The following is a 13931-nucleotide window of genomic DNA, read 5'->3' on the forward strand; positions in this document are numbered from 1 at the left end:
AAGGGTGTAATGATTAAGGATGCAGGAAGTGGATATGGTCCTTAGGGTGAATCAAAGAGACCCAATTGTAGTTAAACTAAGTATTAAAAAAATTAACTAAGTGTAAGGTCTATTAGATTAGGCAGCAATTGTAAAAATAAAAAGTCCTGAAAGCCCCATTCTGAGATTTTTTAAAACTGAGCAAGTCAAAAGACCAGAAAATATACTGTAGGTAGCATTATATAATGATAGGAGGATAGACTCCAATGGATCTATTTAATTTCTAATTCCTCTGAATCACTTAAGCTATATATGCTTAATTTTACATAGTTATGACTATAGAGTATAATCATCCAAATTGCAATAAAATCCTTATAACAGATTAATAAAAAAAGTGATGTTACATTTTGCTTCAGTGAGCTAACATGACTCAGAAATGAATGACAATCCGTGCTGCTGGGGCAGCAGCAGGGTCACCAGTGATGCATTTAAGTGGTTAAGTCTTATACTCAATTATAATCTTGTATTTTGTTTTTCCAGAAGTAAAAGCCACAAAGCAGAGGATGCAGAGTAAAAGTATGAAAAAAGTAAAAGTAAAAACTACAATAAAAAGCTGTAAAAGTATGAACTACAATATGTACTCCAGAGCTCCTTCCTATTCAGCTCTTAACCCACGAGGAGGTGATGCCCTGGCTTTGGCTCGGTTTTGGGCTGGTGCCCTTAGCCACAAGTCCTGAGTTGTGTGGTGCTTTTTCTGCCTTGTCCCTGTGACTGTTGGGTCACACTTCCTGTGGGAGCGGAGGGCAGCAACCAGGAGCCCCTTGCTTTGCTCCCTGGGTGGGCAGGGATGTGATGAGTGCCTGTGATGTGCTGAAATCCCCAGGCACGGGAGGGAGAAGGGGAAGAGGAGGCTGTGGGCCCAGGCAGGATGGGGGCCACTGTAGGCAGCACCCAGTGCAGACTAGCACCAGGACCAGCATGTGCAGGTACACTCAGTTCTTCATTTGACTCCTAACATACTTGTTTCATGACATGGCTGTTTCCTTGAACATTGTATGACTTGGTTCCAGTATTGTAAAAACAATTTGAACATCAGTATTTCATTTGCACTTTGTCTAACACAACCACTAGAAACTCTTCTTTGGAGTTATGTTTACAGCTATTTGTAGAGAATTATCCTGATGACGTTAGCTTTGGTGCCTGGCTCTGACATTTAGAGCCCATCTCATGGAGGTTTTGTGGGGTTCTCTCCCTGCCCTTCCCTACCCCCCTGTCAAAGTATGTGCTGAATTTTCTATAAGCAAGAATGAACTGCTAACACTTAGCATGGCAAAAGATGCTCTGAATTCTGCTAAGAACTGTTTTGGTGTTTGTAACTGGCACATTGCATATTTTTAAGTTCTATCTAGCCAATCATACTGATACACAAGTTGTGTCATCCTGTGAGCGGTCACTAAACTCAGCACTAGGACACCTGATTGTGACACAGGGAATTTTGAGCACAATAAACGTAAAGTTGATTGGAAACATATTTATTCATCACATTTTTTTAAATTAGAATGGAAAGTGATGTGAAAGTCCTATTTTGCAAAAAAAAAAATAGAAACTGTTACCTACTAATGGGTTAAAAATAAACAGAAGCCTTCATATAAAAAAAAAAAAAAAAGCAAAAGAAACAGAGAGAAACGGTAATGACAGTTTTGAAGTATCCAGTACCTGTTGTGACAGGAATAACAAATTAATTGGGACTATAACGGATTCTTTGTAAAGGTGAAGTAAACACACTTGACTGTATATTTTTCACCATCAGTTAAGTCTCAATTGGTTCTAAAAATAAACAGAAGACATTGAACAGTTTTAATGGATTTTGACACCTAGGTATTATGCTGTCACTCCAGTATAAATGAATCATAACTTTAGACTGCACCAAGGAATTACTACACATTTGGAGAAAATTTATGGTGCACTGGGCTTTGAATCATGATGTGATATCAAAACTAAAGTCACAAGAGGAAAAAAGTCTGGCATAAATTATTATTTACCCAAGCCACACATATCCATGTGAACGCAACAAGTATGGTTTGCAGGGTTAGTTAGAAATGCCACTATAATTTCTAGGTGTTAACACCTCTCTGAGTGGCTGTTCCGGCAGAGCTCCCGAGGAGCTGCATCCAGAGGGGAGCTGAGCACAAATGCTGGGCAAACCACTGCAGCTGCCAGATGTTTGTTGCTTCTCAGAATTTGACCTAATTAAGAATTTACCAATGAAGAAGTTAAAAAGAAAGAATTTCAGCATTTGAATTTGCAGTTGTGTTAGGCTTAAGTTTACTTATTTTAATATCTAATGCAGGACTTGCAGATGATCAATTTCTTACTTTGCGGTCAAAGAGACCTTAAGTTTTTTGTGGTTGTGAACATCTGCAAAGTGATGAGTTGCTGGGTTCAAGCTGGCTGTTTGTGGTCATAGAGGTAGGTAAGCCTTAAAATATACAGACATGCATAATAACATTTGCTGAGTCTTTTTCTTGTAATTTATTTGAAAAACATGATAGTTTGTGCAGTCACTTAGACAATGAAAACACGCTTTTTAATACTTCTAAAGAAAACAGGTATAGGCAGTTATACTTCACAGGAGGCTCAGTTGTGTTCAATGCACAAGTGCAGAATTGTGTTTTGAGTCCTCATCAAAATTATCCTGTTTTTAAAAATACTTGTTTTTCAAAGCACAAGACTGGTGGTTGTAAATACTCAATCTACAGTACTTTTACAGCTTCCTCAACAGCTCGTCCTGTTTTTCAAGATATTCTGAACTCATCTTTTCTAGGATTTTGGCTTAAAATCTGACTGTTTCTTCAGAGGTTATTATAAAATACTAAAGAGAAGATATCCAGTTTTAAAGACTCTTTTGAGCAAAAAGGAGTAAATCCAAAAAAAGATTATAAGCAGGTAGAGAAGAGGTTTTGTCCAGAAATCCATAGTGTATTGGTTTATAAAGCTTTCACACATTCTGGCTGTAATGCTTTACAAAAAGTGGATTGATTCACTATTTTTGACCTACTGGGAGGCTAATAATTTGTTTAATGACTTTGGTAATCTTCCCTTCAGGTGGTGGTACGGGTGCTGAACTTGCTGCTCATGGCCGGAAGGCTCGAGGTCAAATCCTTAACTGATAAAAATACTCTGTTCCTCCTCAAGCCAAGCCTGGCAGCACCGCCTGCCTGCCTCTCCTGCTCTCGTGTTTGTTTTCCAGGCCCCATCCAGATGTTGCCCTTGTGTGGTGCTGGTGCCAGAGTGGGTGGGCATCCATCACCCTGCTCCACAGCACCAAGAAACATCCAAGATCTGTCATGTGACTGCAGCTGTAAAAAGTGTCCTGTTTCTGCAGCTGCCACTGCCTCTTGCTGCAGCTATTAATCTCGTAGAAGAGATAGATCAGTGTGATGTTTGAAAGTAACTTAGTATCATCTTTTGTTAACCAGGTTAGTGCCGAGGGGCTGTCTCCAAGAGGAGAGCTATGCAAATGACATAAAGGGTTTGCCCTATTGCTGGACTGGGGGGAAAGAAATGGGGAAAGAGAAGACAGTTAGGTTTGTTCCCTGGAAAACAGAAGAAGGAAGAAGCATCCACTGTTGAAAAGTCTAAGATTTTTTTTTTTCTTCAGTTTAAGACAATTTAATGTACTTTATTCTTTCTTCCTTAGCCTGATATATGTTTCAAAGTAATTTTTAAAATGGGAAAAGCCACTTCCCTCTCCCTGAGGGCAGTGTAAGGATGCAGTTTAGACTTTGCTACAGGGAAATGGTACCACTGGCATTATTGTGCCCCAAAACTCACTTGAGTGGCCTGCTTGATGCACTGACCCTGCCCATTTTCTCTTAAAAAGAATCTTGGTAGCTGCTTACTGTCACCTGTTCCCCAGCAGTCACTAAGGTCCTCACATGCTCTTCAGGAGGGGTGCAGAAAAAGTAAAGTGTTCCCTGTGAGAGATGGTGTTTTCCAGGGCTGATGCTGGCCTGGGTGTGTTCACCACCTGCCTGTTGAGAGAAGTCACAACAAAACCTTACCACTCCAGTCTTCTGTAAGTATGTTTTTAAGCCACCTGCTTGGGTGTAGTGGATAGTTTTAAAATGTGCAGCAGCTATAATGAATTGGTGAATAAACACTTCTGTGATATCCACCTCTTTCCCCAAAACTGCTGCCAAAGCTTTGCCAAACAGTGGTAGCTGCACACAGCTCTCCCTTGGGAGCTTCAAAGGAGGAAAGTCTCAGCTAATCAGAAATGTGGACGTGTATATAAAATATGCATTATTCTAATCTGGGTTGTTATGGGAGACACTACATCCCACTGTGAACATAGAGTCTCCTCCCTGGTTGCAGCTGGTGTGTGAAAAGCATGTGGAGAAAAACATGGGGAGGATGTTTACTGTTTGCATACTGTGTGGGTTTCAATGCTTCCTCAACCTGTATAGGGAAATTTCCTGGCCAAAGTGGGAGGCCTGTGCTGAGCACCCTGAACTGGGCCGTTGGCAGGACTGCTGTAAGATTCCTGAGTTTTTCTGGTGCTGACAGCGTCCATCCTGAAGGGGATACTGCATAGTGGGGGTTGGCATCCAAACATTTTTTATGCGAATTGTGAGCAAAACTACTGGTACCTGAGAAGCTTCAAGCACATTCATTTTTATAGCTTATCCAACCAACACAAAATGAAAAGGTGGAAGATACACAACACTTCATGACATATTTTCCCCTTTGCTTGTTTCTAATATGTGCAAATGACATTTTTAAATATTAAAAAATGTTCACCTTGAGTTTAAAATACTTTAATTGTCATCTAATTATATCTTATTTCCTCTGAAATTATGCTAATTATTATAGCAATTTATGAATGCAATTAATTTTATAAGGGTTTTCAAGTTTATTTCCCTGTAAAGAACCCCAAAGCATTCTCACAGTACCATTACTTTAAGGTTCTAATTTTAGGTCTTTGTCACTTTGTTTATTTGCAGTGTGGCAGCATTTCTGTTTTTTCATTGAGTACATTACTTAGGCATTATCAATTAATTCTGCATGAATGTATCAATCTAACAGGTACATTTCTCTAGTTATAGAGATAAACAATTAAGATATTTATCTCATGGGCTTTTTCCTTAAAGGGGCTATTCTAAAAATTTTCTTCTGGTGTTCTGCAAACTCTAAGGTATTTTGTTTTCATAAATTATGAAAGGAAAATGTCACAAGCTATCACTGTTTCTGTGCTCTGCCTTTGCTGACAGCTGTATGATGCTCATTCAGTGCAGCAGATTGGGAGCTGAAAGTTTCATCAATAAATATGACTCTGATGGCTTCATGTCAACGGTCAAGGTAATGGCCTTTTATTATCCTGGAAACACACTTCCACAAGGAGTGTGTATATTTTTCTTAAATTCTTCTGAGGAGAATTTTTTTTTTTTTTTGCTTTTGCATACAATTTTAGTCATTGTCCTCTATAACTGATATATAAGGCATTTGAATAAAAGAAGAATAATATATTTATTTTTATTTATCACTGTGTGCTGCAGAAGAAAGAAATTAAAAGAATGCTGAATTGTCTTTCTGTAAACTTTATGATGACTGTAGAAGTATTTTATAATATTTTGAAATATTTGAAAAAGGAAACATGCAACTGACCTATTTGTAGAAGTATAAAATGCAGCACTGAGAGGTTTGCAGTGTTAAAAATCACAGACAGCTTTATTCTGTACTAAATATGGATGAGACATAATTTTGTGTTTCATTGAATTTTAAAATTATTATTATGGTTAAAAATAATAATTTTTAAATGGAATTTTCTAGTCCGTTGTACTACTGAAGAAAATTATTGTGACACATGTATTTACTTCCAGGAATAGTATGCATCCATATGAGAAAGAAATGAGCATTGTAATATTTCAACTTTGCATTGCTCTTTTGTAGATTAAATACTTCGTAATATTTAAAATGTTTTTGAAAGTTTTAGCTTTCCTTAGAGCTTTTTAAAGTGGTCTAGTAAATGTATTTATTGTTAATTAGATTTTAGTAACATGTCTAGATATGTTTCTCTGTCTGGTTAGTTAGATGGTCAATACTTGGCCCTCAAATAATAACTTGTAAAAAAAAATTTAGGGAAAAAAGATACCTACCTCTACAAAAATATTTCTTATTCAATGGCTGTACTGTGGTTTTATATTTTATCCAAGAGTTTTAACTTATAAGATTTTTAGAATATCTAGCTAGTTTTAAGGGTATATGATTCTCAATTATATCTGATTTGCAAAAACTTCTCATTAAAGCATATATTCCACAAGACAGAAGACCAGCTAATTTTGGTGAATTTCAGCATATCTGGAAGAGCTGACAACTGCCAAGAGATTAACATATTAGTGAAACTATTAGTGGGAGATGCTGCTCTGGCCCTAATAATGTGAGGAATGTGGCCCCTTTTCATGTAAAAACTGTGTTCATTTGAGTTTAAAAACAAAAACTTTTCTGCATGGGGTTTTAGCTTCCATCTGTGTTACAGCATTTCATAGACTTTCTTTAATAGAAACTATAGTAAAATCAAGCTGGAATTCCTTCCAGATATTCAAGGAATAAAATAATCTCTACAACTTCCATGAAAACAAGGATTTTTTTATCATGTGTCTTAGTCTGATCTAGTAGTTTGCATATATAGTTTGCTGAGAAAATAAGCCATCCCAAGTGCTGTAGGTGTGGGGTGAAGTCCCACTGTCCCTGTTGGAGACACGGCCACCAAGCCCTCCTGGCACAGGGCGTGCTCTGCTCGTGGAGGTCCTGGGAGCTCCAGGGAAACTGATGGATCAGCTGCCCTGCCCAGGCTGTGCCACAGGGATGGAGCCCTCTGCCAGTAGTGCTACACAGGAGCTCCATGAAGAATTTGAAAGCACTAATTAAAAGTTGTGCTACTAGCAAGCTGCTGACGCTGGGCACTTAACTGAATTGATGTGGATTGCTGAGGTGGGGAAGAGGACCAGAATTAGGTGATGTGGCCCTGATCTGCAGTAGAGACTTGTCCTTGTTTTGTGGCCTCCTTTTCCTCTGCTCCTGGTAGAACTGCAAACTTAAAATTCTGATCCTTGCATGCTAGATGGCTTCAAAAAAGTAGAGATATGAAGCAAATAAAGCAACATTTTACTGAAAGTTCATTCATCAAAAAGCTGCATATTTTGAAAAGGGTAAAAGTACTACTAGACCCATCAGGGATAAGTAAAGGCTATATACTATAGATTATTTTAATCCCCTTGCTAGATATAAAAGGGATAATTACATATTTGTGGTTGAAGCCATGTGGTGGAAAAATCAATACAACTTTTTTGTATGACACTTCATTAGTGTGAAAAATTTTAAAAGCTGAAAAGAACTGCCTTGCAATTAAATGCCTCTGCTATTTCAGATTCAGTAATGGGTTTGTATTATTATCTAGTTTATTTGAAATAGTGGTTGCACTATAGCAGTAATTGGAAAACATTGATTATGCACTTGTATATAGAAAACCTGGCAAATCATTACAGGGCATAGCAACAGTTAGTTAGCCTTACTAATGAAGCACTAATTGCTGTAAGTAGGTTAACATGTTAGTGAAACTACAGGGAGATAGAGCTTTGAAATCTTTTGTCTGTTCAGTGTTATGTATCTTTTTTTTTAAATCTTATTTTAAGAAATCTCATTTTGCAAACACAAACCACAGGACTTTCTTGATACCATATTTGGAATAATTTTGTAGATTTGGTTTGTGTGGGTTTTTTCATTTAGATAGAAAGTCTGGCACACTTTAGTCTATGCTACTCCAATCAACATAGTGACTTTAATGTATGTGAATGGTTAGTTGGAGTGAAGGACTGGCTGGCTCAATTGATTTCCTTATTCTAATGCAATTATGTCATCCATGCTATATGCTTCTTGAACTTTTTTTTTTTTTTATTAGACTGTTCTATGTTTGATGCAGTAGTAGCTAAACTGCTATATGACTACTTGGGATACAATTAAAAAAAAAACCCTTCACCTTTTGGAAACCTGAAGGCACCAAATCTCTCTAGTAAAATGTATTAGAAATAGAAATGGATTATTTATTATAGCTATTGACTAAGAAAGACATATTACGATTTCTTTAATTGATTATGCTACATTAGTACATTTTGCAAGCTTTTGAATCAGAAGTAACTTGAATTTTGCTGTTGCTCTCTGCTTGAGAACACATCTTTAAGGCGTGGCTTAATGAACAGCAAGAGGGATGAAATCATGACCCTTCCTGAAATCCAGGGCATTTGCTGGCCATCCTCCTCACAGCCCTGCCCTCCAGGAGAGGGTGGCATGGCAGCTCTCCCATGTGCAGAGGTGCTCCTGACCCCAGAGCAAGGGGGGCCCCTGACTTCCCACTGCCCTTGCCTCGGCCTGCCCAGACTCCTCCTCAGGAGGGTGAGTGCAGGGGTTGGCTGCATGGGGCAGGTTGCAGAAGCTTCTGCAGCTTTTCTTCTGCCTCCCTCCTTCCCTCCCATCATATGGCACAGCAGCTCCACTGCATTTTGATACTGCCTGGCTGCAAAAGTGCAGGGCCAGGATTTCCTTGTTTTAAATAGGTGTTAAATTCTCTCCCAGATTCACAGGAATAAAGCATGACCCCCTAAGAAGTTGCATAATGACCCTGACTTACATTACAGAACATCTTGGAACAATTCTTACATTGAAAAGTAAATGAATAACAACACACAAACTTTACTAACCAAGTGTTAGAAAATGTTAGTTGTGATTCTTACCACATTCCAATTTTTAAAAAATAACCGTGTGTGGTTTTTCAAAAGATTTTAAAGGGTAGGAGGGATGTTTTAAAGGGAAAACTGCTTTCAGTTCAGAGCTAGCCTCAACTAGCTCTGCTTTGACTCAGCTTACTTAACAATATTATACCCCTCTGTTCATAATAAAGAGCTGTTTTGTGCAAAGCAGCTCATTATTATGAATGTAAGGGCATGTTTGGACTAGTAAAGCAAATCATAAAAATTGCTGCCCATGTCACGTTTTTCCTTTGTCAATAAAATATTTTCCTCAGGGTCAGAAACAATTATTGACCAGAGAAAAATCTCAAGTTCTGTTTGGAAATTTTACCTGATGATTCTGGAAGGATGTGAAGTTTTCAAACTAAAAGTATGCGTGGTGAACATTATCTGCAAGGTCTTTTGTGTTAAGGAAATCACGACATCTGCCAATCTTTCAAATTCCAAAGGGTAAAGAATGAGGTCTGTTAGGCTGTCATCGAACATGACAGGCTTAATGTAAAGTTTATAACAGAAAAAGGGCAATCTTATTGTGGTTTATTCAGTTTTATGTTGCTTGTTCAGTAGAAAAGCTCATTTTTTTATCTAATTTATAGTATTTGAAATACCAAACAGATTTTTTTACATATCTCCTGAGCTCTCAGCTCTTCTTGGCTACCCCTTAGTCATTCCTTCAGGGAGCAGTCTTAAATCCTTCCAATTTAGCATCTATGTGAGACCAGACAATTGTTTTACTTGAGCATATCCTTCAGTTGTTATAGAGCTATTTCTAAACTCCAAACATTTTAGTTTAATTACTGCTTAGAATATTTGCTATATTTTTATCTAGGTTGCCTCTCACTTGAGCCCATTGGGCTGAAGAAAGAATTACTCCCCATGCTTTCTGTAGCCTTTCTTGTTCAGATCTGTAATTGGCCCTGTGTTTTTGACTTTTTGCTAATAAGCAGCTTACTTGCTCTCCCACTAGACTCAACCCACCACTTTTGTTTCATGAATTTTACAAAGGATTTTAATAGATGCTTTAGGCTATGCAAAATGTTATATGAAGGAAAGCATTAATGCTCTAGCCTTGACACAAAGGATGTGTGAATGGCTGCTTATCATTACCGTCAGGTATCAGAATTTTCATTAGGAGTTCTGGAGGACAAAAGGGGGAAAAGTGTAGCTATATGAAAGAATATTAACCTATACTGTGCAACCAACCACAATTGCTTAGCATTTTACATTAACTCTCTTCAGACACTGGCTCTCATTATTTTCACACATACATAATAACTGCTTATTATAGCGGTACAGTTCACACTGATATATTGTAGATAAGGTTGTGTCAGCACTTCCATTATAAACCCTATTTTCAGAGGTTTAAAAGGCAGCTGTAAAAATTTACTCCAGACAGAAGATTGGTTTTCCAGGTTTCTGCCTCGAGCAATTTTTTTTTAAACCAATTAAAAACAATTGGCTGTTTTTTAAGCTACAGAAGTAAACAAAACAAATTAAGAGGTTTAAAGCATTTTTGCACTTCTGTAACTCACAAACCTTTATTAAAAAAGAGAGAAAGAAATTTAGAAAGCAATCTGTTAATGTTATACTCACCAGTGCTACTCTGCAAATGAAATATACACTGGGCATTGCTAAAGAGCTATAAATCAGGATACTAAAGCTTAAAATTGACTCCTGAGCACAGTAGATGATTCTTAACAAAATAATTTTTTTTTAGCTCTAGAATATAAGCCTGGTCCTTGCTGTCACCAAAGAAAGAAATGATTTTTCTGAAGTGCTCACTCCTCCAAGGACTGAAAAGAATTGTTTCCTCTTAGGCTTCTCCTTGGGCTCTTTGGGAAGCCAAGGTGTGATTTTGCCATCCTGTCTGTGGCAGCAGCAACCCCATTCACTGTAGTGTTGGGGTCTCTCCTCAGAGCTTTCCACTCCTACAGGAAGATGATCAGGAAGTGGTAGAGGTTAAGAGAACTTCTGGAGATGAGGTGAGAGCCTTCCTGTTTCTGTGTGTGACCAAGCTTGGCACTGCACCTCCACAGAGACGGTGGAGGTCAGCTCCCTTGCCGCTTTGCATTCCATGGATGCCTGTGGAGGCAGCCCTACTGGTGAACTGCTCCGTGGGGAGAGGCCCACTCATCAGCCTCCAGGTGACCTATGGCTCCAGCCGCTCTGTGACACGCTGGCATGGCACACTTGCCACCAACTGTATTGTGAGTACCCGCAGCCCCTCATCCTGCCCTGCCACAAATTCCCTGAAAGTTCTTGAGCAGAGAAGGGACGTGCCACCAGTTGAGTTTGAGGGCTTGTCATACAGGAGATGTGATACTTCCTCACCTCACATCTGGAAGGTGAAGGTTGAAGGTGTGGCTGTCATTTGCAGTGCTCTTTCCTTTAGTTAATCCTGTGAATATTGTCCAGGTGCCAGCATGGACAATGGAACAGCACTGTTGGATTTTGCTCTCTAACTGTACCTGGCAGTGAGAAAGAAAAATAACAACACACCCATGGTTATGGAGGTTACTTGGGAGGTACCCAAATTATTCAGCTTGATGTCCCAACATTTCAGCCCATCTGTTCAAACAGGGATTTATCCACAACTGTGAATTATGCCTTAGTATCTACTGGGTAATATTATACGTTAATTTCTGCAAATAGATTTAGGTATGACATTTCTGACAGTTGTTCAGCTGAAATGAATTAATAATGCATTTTTATGATCTTCTTTTCACTTAAAAATACACTACAGTGCAGTGTATTGAGATAGCTTCTAGTTTTAAAAGAAATATTTAAAATATATTTAAATTCAGTTGGCTCATTTGGGATAGACATGGGCAAAAGAAAAACAACACCCTATGCATGTTCTTGAACCCTTGTCACTAATTTGGAGGTATTTTCTGTCTTTCCCCTTAAACGATTTCACAGGAAAATGTCATGTGCCAGAAATGTGGCTGGGAAATGCCAGTACTCTATCTTTTATGATAAGAACAAAGGACCAAATCCTGAAGTTCTTCCTAGGTATTGTGTTTGTTTGCAATATGGCAAGGCCCCCATCATAGAACTGAGTAAAGTGTCTACAACTTGGGAAGAAGTATAAAGGCACCTGGAACAATGGCAATATTTGGAAATTAAAGCCTATCAGTTGTGTTTTGAGGTGGCAGTTCATACTAATTGAAAAAGGATGTGACAAACACAGCAAGAGTCTATATTTGGTTGCTTATTTGTTTTTGCTATATATAGTGATAACAAACCGGAAATCAGTCTGTTAATGAAAGCGGCTTAGTAAGATATTGAACTCCTGACCCTATCAGCTTCCCTCAGTTGCCCTCCTCACAAGCAGACTGCCATTAAGTTCCACACAGATAATTACCTGTATCCTCGTAGTTGCCACGGCAGCTGCCCACAGGGCAGTACCACCCAGAGAGTGGCTGGCCCAGGGCTCGCCTGTGCTGGCTGTGCCAGCCCTGCCGCTGCTGATCCAGGCTGCTTCGCACCGAGGTGGTGGCACTGGTGTCTGGATGATTCACCTCCTGGCTCCAGAGAGAAAACCATTGCTGCCATTCTCTCTCTCCAGGGAGAATCTGGATGATTCACCACCTGGTTCCAGAGAGAAAACCATTGCTGCCTGTCTTTCTGAATAGCGAGCTTAGATGAGGTGTGCAGTGTCCATAATCTCATCTGTCTGCCTTGCAAGGCAATAGCTACACGAGCATGAAATGTAATAAGAAAGAAAACACAGAAAAGAAATGTGAAAAGGTAGCAAAGTTCATGCATCATAATGTAGTTTCTATCTAAACAAAAATTCAAATTTAATTGTAAAATTGAAGTGGCCTTGCTTATGGAGGAGCTAATATTATCTCTGTAAAGCTCATTAGGTATAAGCTATCTTATGTTTTAGATTTTACAAAAAAGAAGCAATTTGTGTTTGTAATCTTACAGAAGAATTGCAAATTAAAAATTGAGACAATGGATCAGGCAGGTTTCATTTGGGCAAAATAATTCATGTTGTGTTCCAGTTCTCTGATCTTTCTTGAAAAAGCTGTTTGGTTTGTGCTTATTCAGCAGCTATTGAAGATATCTCATTAGTTTTTTGGGGCAATGCACCCAAGCGTATTGAAACTGCAAGAACCCAAAGAATGAATGTGCAATCAGGAAGAATGGAAATGGGAAGAACAGTGTTTATATATAGTCTGGATACTTTCCATTTTATGTATGCTAAGATATAGGTTACCCCACAGTATTTAGTGTTAATGATGCATCACCACATTTTCTCCACTGCATGGAACTGTTTCCATGAGATTTGTATACAAGGAGATAAAAATATAATGGCTAGGCTTAAATGGCACATTGCAATTATCTTGAAACAAATAACTAAAAATATTGTTGAAGAGTTTGACCCTTTCTACAGAGAAGTTTAGATTTTAAATATAGGCAAGGAATGTCTGAGTACAAATTTTGTCGAGCTTTCTGTCTGTGCTTTGATCACAGGATGGGCTCCTAGTCAAATCTTCTTCCCTTCAGTTCTCCATAAGCCTACAGAGGAAGTATTACAGGTAGATGTTTCTCTTTGAAATCTAAGAAGAGAGGGTAAAACCAGTCTTTGTGTTAGCCTAGTTGGCTGAGATCAGCTACAGGCAGAATATAGATGATTTATCCTGGTGAGCCATGGTTAGAATGGAGCTGTAGGATTTGTCCCTTGGGAGGTGTAAGAGCAATGGAACAAGCTCAAGCAAATTAAATCCCTCAAAAGTGAAGACACAGCCAAGAGTGTGAATTTATTTCTGATCCTAAATAATGTAAGTTTTGGTGTGGTTTTTGTTTGGTTTTTTTCTGCTTAATTCTAGTTTATCCTCTAAAAGTAGGAGAAAGGTATGTGTCAACTGTGGAATATGAAACACAAGGCAGGTTCTATAAACAGTTGGTATAATGCACACCACTTTAAATAATTTTAAACTATTCACAGAATTGCATAGTCTGTAACCTTTTGAGAGCAGAACTAAAGAAGCATTGAAAGAGCAGGGTGTTGAGTACATTTAAAATATGTGGAGAAAACTGTAAAAACTCCCCAACACCTTTGACTAAAGGTAGATAGCAATAACCAAAATGCCTCCAAACACAGAGGCATGATTAAAAAAAATAATAATGCTGCTAACT

The 13931-nt window shown here is 38.4% G+C and overlaps 2 long non-coding RNA genes across 2 annotated transcripts; one reads left to right on the forward strand and one right to left on the reverse strand.

Annotated features, from left to right (window-relative positions):
- Nucleotides 1–10471: 10471 nt before the first annotated feature.
- LOC128810044 (uncharacterized) lies at nt 10472–10898 on the reverse strand. The gene is made up of 2 exons (XR_008437915.1): nt 10812–10898; nt 10472–10711 (listed from the first exon to the last, which is right to left on the reverse strand). It is a non-coding gene; the product is annotated as an uncharacterized LOC128810044 (long non-coding RNA).
- A 142-nt stretch (nt 10899–11040) lies between these two features.
- On the forward strand, nt 11041–13451 carry LOC128810043 (uncharacterized). The gene is made up of 3 exons (XR_008437914.1): nt 11041–11308; nt 11703–11795; nt 13266–13451. It is a non-coding gene; the product is annotated as an uncharacterized LOC128810043 (long non-coding RNA).
- The last annotated feature ends 480 nt before the right edge of the window (nt 13452–13931 follow it).

This window comes from Vidua macroura, chromosome 7 (genome assembly GCF_024509145.1).
Source record: "Vidua macroura isolate BioBank_ID:100142 chromosome 7, ASM2450914v1, whole genome shotgun sequence".
Lineage (NCBI taxonomy): Eukaryota > Metazoa > Chordata > Aves > Passeriformes > Viduidae > Vidua > Vidua macroura.